We start from the raw sequence: 8283 nt of genomic DNA on the forward strand, positions 1-8283 counted from the left end.
AGAACTGTACAATTACAGTAAACTACAGGCAAATGTGCTGCCAGTATTTTACTCTTATTGTACAGGACAATGTTCAATGTTCATTACACTGTAATTCTATTTTAAATTATATACATTTGCAGTAATTAATTGGCATAGCTTCACATTTAAAGTAACTGTGTATTATATCATATATATATATAGGAGGTAGTAGGGTAGGGGTGGTAGAGTATACTATATATGATATAGATACTTAGTATATAATATATTCGTATATATATATAGTACAGTACTTTATATGTGAAGCTATGGCCAATTAATTACTGCAAATGTATATACTTTTGGCTCACACTTATGTACTTTGTTGTTCAATGGTCTATAAGTGTATACAACCGGGCTGAAACGATATCGACATTATCGACAACGTCAGAATAAAAAATTGTCTACAAATATTTTGCTGTCGGTAGTAGCGTCGCTTGATTTAATTTGACCCACTGAGTCTGTAATAATGTGCGTTTGATTCAGTGTGGCGCTGTAGCGCGTTGACTGTAATTGTGCCTCCTGGATGTAATTCAAGAGAAAAAAGAGAGGAGCTGCCTCACAGCCTGCGGTGGGACATCCAACCTGCCCACATCCAAGTGGACGTCACAGACCACGCCCATGTCAAAATATGTCACAATGCGTTTCCTCAATGTCAAGGAAGGATCCTCGAAGCCTAGAATTTCGAGGATGCTACGTCATCGACATCCGTCTAAAGGACTGTTCCAATGTCGAGGATCCTCGGAATTTGTTGTTGGTTGGTTTCAACCAGGACTGAGTGCCTTCTGACGAAATATCCCATATACAGGAAAGGATGTCATAGGTGTGACCTTCGCGCGCTCTTCGCGGGCATCCTCAAATCACCCACAATCCCTATGCGGCAGCAGCTTTGCTTATCTTGTTCAAAAAAGTCAAAAATGTCAACCGTTAGTGGAGTTTCGAAGCGTTACCGGGGCAATATGCTTTCAATATGTATTTACGTTATACCAAACATTTATTATAACTGTAGTAAATATACTTAAAGTTTAAAACGTTAAATGCCTTACAAATTACTACCGTATTTGATATTATAAAGTATACAAATACAAATTACGTTATTGATGGCTAACTGACCCGGACCTGTCATTTACAATTGTTACTTGGTTGCCGTCAACGGCGATTTCTTTTATAAACAAAAATACTGTTTAAGTGGTCCAAAGTAATTAAACGTTAATAGTATACCTATACCATATCACAGCGTTATTCATAGCTTTCGTCGTCTTTGTTTACAGGGACCAAGGAACAAACGGAGGCGTTCATCACGTCTCCGTGGATAGAAGCACAAGCAACCAAACCAGGCTAACATTTGCACTTCCATTTTTCAGTGCCTACCGTTTTAGCATTTAAAACTTGGTTTGACTATCCATAAATATAATTTCCGGATAGTCATAATTATAATTCCTACTAGTCACAATGACAATTAGAGATATCTGCAATTATTAATTCCAATAGTAAGAAATAGGATTAGAGATATCTCTAAATACTTTATATGACTAGTCAAAAACTCCATTTAAGATAAGTTTTAAATGCTAAAAACGGCTTGCGATAAGCGCGCGAAAGCGGACCTCTTTCACTGAAACGTAATGACGTGCACTTGCTAGCCTGTTCCATTTACGTGTTCTCCAGGAGTGCTAAAAGAGGCCTCGCCCTGAACTCTGAAGGGAAGTGACGTTGGAAGACCATGATGCAAGGAAGTATCCTTATTGACTTTGAGAAACGCGCTACATTCTCAATCATTTGAAACAGGAAGAAGCATCGATAAAGATATGAATTTACCAACACGCTAAAAAAGAAGCTGTTGTTTGGCCGTCTCGGTAAGTAAAAAAAAAATATATCGTTGATCTCTACCAACGGCGACAACTTTAAGAACGTGTGCTTCATTTGTGTGCATGGTGCATAAACAACAGTAAAGTATTTTAATTTCCAACTTCACACAGAGCCTTGCGTTATTGCTAGCAAAAAATACTTATATATATGTATATATATATATATATATATGTGTGTGTGTGTGTGTGTGTGTGTGTTTTGGGGTGGGGGGGTGAGATGGAGTGTTTTTTTATGTGTCGAGGGGGTCTATCTATCCACACATGTATGTATATGTATGTATGTATTAGTGGCATGCATAAGTACACACACACACACAAATACATACATATATACATACATACATGTGTAGATAGATAGATAGAAGGCACAAGTCTTACAACATAAAATCAATTATGAATCAATGTGCAATACTTTTATACCCTTCCCCCCACACAACACTCATCTCACCCACTCAGACACACACACTTCATCCCTCACATATGTACTTACCTGCCCCCCCCGCCACCTGCCACACACACACACACACACACACACACACACACTCACACACACAAAACACTCACATACATATGACCTCTTTAATGATATACTCTGATCACAGTACCCATGCACAGTAACTTGGTTTGGCAAGCCGCACTCATTTCTACAATGTCTTGCTGGATAACTCTGTGTGGCGTCACAAAATTATCTTTGTATTCTTCTATGGCTATCCAAAGATCACTATAATGTTTGTTTGGCATGCCATTACACGAAGTCTACACGTTTTCAGTCCGGGTTCAGTGCAGAGCAGTTCTCGGGTTAAGTGGTCCCTGCTGCAGTTTCACCAGTTAAAGAAAATTACTTGTTAAGCAGATTCACTTGAAGGACTGACATAAGCCATGCAGATGGTGCATGGAGGGGTATGGTGAGAGCATTTCTTTAGATATTGATTGATTTTTGTGGTTTATGTAGAATGGATCCGCGTAAATAGTTTATGGGACACATATACCCCAACACGTATGTATTCTCTATTTTTAACAGGAGCTGTAGAGGACATAAAGTGGGAAGTTTGTAAGGGAACATTGAGTCCAGTGTGGTACAGAGTCATCGGTGGGTTATTCTGTGGGGAGGTGACAGGACCTGCCTTTCTCCAGATGGACAGTAAAAATCAACAGAATGCCATCAAAGGACTACCTGGAGGGAGGAATCGGAGGATATATTAAAGCAAGGAATCTCTCTGTGGATAGTCTATGTATGTATGTGTGTGTACTGCATGTCAAGAACTGTTTATCTGATCATTCAGCTGTTCATTCAGCTGCTCAGACTTTATATAATATTTGGAGCATATCTTTGTCAAACACAACCAGTCAAAGTTTTGAACAGTGAGATTTTTTTTTATGTTTTTAAAGAAATCTCTTCTGCTCATCAAGCCTGCATTTATTTAATCCGAAGTACAGCAAAAACAGTCCAATTTTAAAATATTTGTATAATATTTTGCTTTTTTGTAATATATTTTGCTATTTAAAATAACAATGTTCTATATTTCTATTAAAATTAAATTTATTCCTGTGATTTCAAAGGGACTTTACTCCAGTCACACATGATCCTTCAGAAATCATTTTAATATGCTGGATTTGATGCTCAAAAAACATTTTATTATTATTATGTTAATACAATGAAGACTGGAGTAATGATGAAGAAAATTCAGCTTTGATCACAGGAATTAAAACTGCATTTTAAAATACATTCAAATAGAAAGCAGTTCTTTAAATTGTAAAAATATTTCACATTACTGTTTTTGCTGGCTGGTGTTTTGGATCAAATAAAATGCTGGCTTGGTGAGCAGAAGAGAGACTTTAAAAAATATAAAACATCTCTACTGTTCAAAAAAACTGGTGGTGTAGATTATTATTTATTATATTTATTTATTTGATTTTGTAAAGTTTTAACCATGTAATTATTTGCTAAAAAATAATAAATATAAAAAGATACCCAATGAAACAAAGGATGCTGTTTTCATTTCAGCTTTTAAGTATGCGGAGGACCTGGACATGTTTAATATCAAGTTGTGATGAACAAGGCCTGAAGGTCAATGTCAGTACATTATATAATCTATCAATGCAAGCTTATTCAGCCTAAGTATGTGTGGCCTAGTGCATATGCGGAACTGTTGATTCTATCATTCAAATGTTAACACTTTATGATAAGTGGAATAAATCTTTAGGGAAAATTAAATGACAATTATACAATTACCAAACTTTACAAATAATTTTGGCATACTTTTACAATACCAAAATCTAATTGTCCCCTTTAAATTTGATGCATTTCAGATTTTGCCTTGGGTAGGTCAAAATGCGTTTTTTTTTAATAGTGTGAATTTAGCTCATTACATAAATGAACATGGTAAGGTTTAAAAGTTTTAATTGACAATTAGCCTACTTTAATCAACATAAGCATTTTAGGAGCTGTTATGATGAGATCGAAATCAGCAGCTCCGTATATTAGACATATTAAATATATATTAGATTTAAGTTTGTGCCATTTTAGCCTAGACATCCTTTACAAAAATAAGAAAATGTGGTATTAGTAAACCGAAGGACAATATTATTTTATTTAGATCCCATAAACTTCCATAAATTGCTTCTAACATACTTCTGGGTTTCCGGTCACGGGGATGGGGGAAATCACATGAGGTGAGTATTGTGATATGGGAAGTGGCTTCGCGGTACGTCACACTTGGACATGGGCGGGTTGGGTCGGGGAGGGATGGGGTCGTGACTTCTGACGTCACACTTGGATGTGGGCGGGGGTTTTTGTCAGGGGATGGGCGTGACTTCTGACATCACACTTGATGGATGTGGGCGGGGTTGGATGTCCACCGCAGGCTTTTAACACACTAACCTGTCGGAAGGAGACAGCCAGGATCAGCGCTGCTTCAGAGCAAACGCATCCGAGCCGAACCGAATGGCGCTTGGATATCAAAATATATGATGCGTGCTTTCCTCTCAATAACGAAATGAACAACAACAAAAAAATCACAGCGGTGTGAAAGCAGCAGTTAAAAATGCATCTTATTACACCGATGTGGATGTTTGCACGAGCTCAGTAAAGCTTTCACGTCACGTCTATAGTATTTTTTGCAATACCTTAAATCAAGCAGCTTTCACGGTATTAAACATTATTATTAATGATTTGATTAAAGTGATAGTTTGGTTTGCAGAGATCAAAGCTTAATCTAGCTCAGGACTGTTTTGATTATCATAACCCAGTAAGGTATTTTAAGAGAGAATTACTCTACCAGTCAAAAGTTTCTGAAACGGGAACGTTAAGATTTGTAATGTTTGTTTTTTTTTTTTTTTTTTAAGAAGCTCTCTTCTGCTCATCAAGCCTGCATTTATTTGATCGAAAATATAGCAAAAGCTGTAATATTGTGAATGTTTTTTACAATTTAAAATAACTGCTTTCTATTTGAATATATTTTAAAATGTAATTTATTCTTGTGATCAAAGCTGAAAATTTTTTCCAGTCTTCAGTGTCACATGATCTTCAGAAATCATTCTAATATGCTGATTTGCTGCTCAAGAAACATTTATTATTATTATTATTATCATTATTATCAATATTTAAAACAGTTGAGTACATATTATTATTATTATTATTATTATTATTATTATTATCAATATTTAAAACAGTTGAGTACATTTATTATTATTATTATTATTATTATTATTATTATTATTATCAATATTTGAGTTGAGTTGAGTAAATTTATTTTTTATTTATTTATTTATTTATTTTTCAGGATTCTTTGATGAATAGAAAGATCCAGAGATCAGATTTATTGAAATAAAAAGCTTCTTTGAACATTATATACCATAACATTCAAAAAAAGATTGGAAGTCAAGATATTTTTTCTTTTTTTTTATTTGGGGGGGGGGGGGGGTTTGAGTGTAGAACGTAATATTCTATTTAGCAAGGTGCTTAAAGGACAAAGACATTTATAATGTACAAAAGATTTCTTTTCAGCTAAATGCTGGTCTTCGGAAATTTTACAATTCATCAAAGAAACCTGAAAAAAATATATTCAGCTGTTTTCAACATAAACAATAATTAATAATAATAATAATAATAAATAATAATAATAATATAATTATATAATAAATGTTTGTTTGGAGCAGCAAATCAGAAATTATAATGATTTCGGAAAGGCTCCTGTGACTGGAGAAGTAATGATGCTAAAAAATTAACAGCCGTGAAAGCGAAGGATGGAATAAATTTTAAAAGATCTTCAATATAAACAGTATTTTAATAGTAAAAAAAACTTCAAAAAAATTTACTGTTTTGCTGTACTTTGGATCAATAAAACATAGCCAGGATTGATGAGCAGAAGAGGGAACTCTTTAAAAAACAATGTTACGGTTCAAAAATGGTTGACTGGTAGTGTATATTGGAATAAAAAGTGTTTATCCAACAATAGAAAAATCACTGACCTTTCTTTTGTTCTTATCCATATTATATGCTTCCAAAAGGAGATGTTAGGCCAGAATGATGTGTCATTCAGTTATTTTTCAATAGTAAATTAAAATGGATGAATAAGAAGGGATTCTCTGTTGTCTCATGTTGTGTGTGTCAAATATATTTTATTTGTATAAATTAATTGGATAATAATTGTAAGTAAATAATATTATTTCCAAAGGCTGAAGTGATTAGATACCTTTTATTTATTTTTTGATGTATAACAATATTTTAACTAATTGCAAGGGAAGCTGAATAATCAATAAATTCTATGATTAATCCAGTGAAAATAATCTGCGATTAGTCGATCAATCGTTCTAATAATCGTAGATTATTAACTCGAGTATCGAACATAACCTTTGTGCAGCACCCTATATACAAAACATACATTGTTTTGGGCACATTCCGTATAATCATTGTATTTGATCATTTACATTTTGAATTTTAAAGGAATCGTTCTCCCAAAAATATAAATTGTTCCTAATTTGTATGTTGTTGTCTAACCTGTATGAGCTTCATTCTTCTGTGAAACACAAAACATGATATTTTGAATATTGTTGGCAACCAAAGTTTGGGCACCCTTGCTTTCCATTGTGTGGACAAAAACATTTCTCAAAATATCTTTCTTTATTTTCTACAAATAAAGTCATACTGTTTTAAAATGTTTTGACGAAAAGAAAAGTGCTGACAGAAATTTTTAATTTTGGATGAACTATCCCTTTAACATGAAAAGTTTTTGTTTGGCAGTATTTTTCACACGGTTTATTGTGTTCAATAATATAATAACACTCACCATAGTTTAGTTTCTCAGTTTACAGTGTGGATCCTCCAGTAGTAGAGCAGAGACCAGCTTCACTCCTGAGTCTCCTGGTTTATTACAGCTCAGATTCAGTTCTGTCAGGTGTGAGGGGTTGATCCAGAGCTGAAACTCAGAGCCAGACCAGCCTTCCTCTCCAATTACTGCAGCCCACAGCATGCAGAGAGTGAAGAACATGAAGTGATCTCTGAAACTGTGTTTAAGTTTTTAGTGTGAGAGGTGTGTTTGTGTGTGTGTTTGTATGAGCACTTGTTACTTTTTTATATAAACCAGGATCAGTGCTTATAGAGATTTTTAACTTGCCAGCACAAGCACAAGATAAGAAAACTCATTGAAGATGCCACTATACTTAATGATTCTCTGATACTGAACTAGTTTATCATTTTTCATTCTTCAAACCTTTTGTAGTACTATCATGCAATAATGTTAAAATAGTTAAGAGAACATTGGACAGTATAACGATGACATACTTACTCTGGTGTTTAAGATTGTGGAGAGGCTGCTGAGAGAGCAGGTGTATTTGGAAAATAGACATCACTCTTCATTTTTTCTCACACTGAATTAGGGAAAGTAGCATTTATGAATGTTGTTCCCTCTTATATAAATACTCTTCAAACTGATTAAAATATTCTAGTCTTCGTGTCACTGAGTACATATAAATCTGTTATTCATGAATTGGAGAAAGATTTGCCCAATTTGGATCTTTTGTAATTTATTATTATCTGTATGTTTTGGATTATACTTATGTACTTTTGTATTTAATGGTATATAAGTGTGTATTTACAAACATACATTAAAACTAATATTTAATTATAATAATTTTATTGATAAAATATATTTTGTGGACTGGTGTGTGGTAGTTTACAATGGGGCTAAGATGGACTCATGTAAAGGGCACATTTAAAATTTCTTACAGGACTTATGAAACAAATGAGAACTCATTAAAATTACAGGTTTATATTTGAAACCAAGGTCTGTTAATGTTTTACAGTTTTTGTTCAAAGTAATTAAATCAAAAGATTATTTTCAGTACCTGAAGAATATGAAAAGGAGGATATTTGGGGGAAAAAGAGATGATCACCATATTT

The sequence above is a fragment of the Cyprinus carpio genome, chromosome B22 (assembly GCF_018340385.1).
Source record: "Cyprinus carpio isolate SPL01 chromosome B22, ASM1834038v1, whole genome shotgun sequence".
Lineage (NCBI taxonomy): Eukaryota > Metazoa > Chordata > Actinopteri > Cypriniformes > Cyprinidae > Cyprinus > Cyprinus carpio.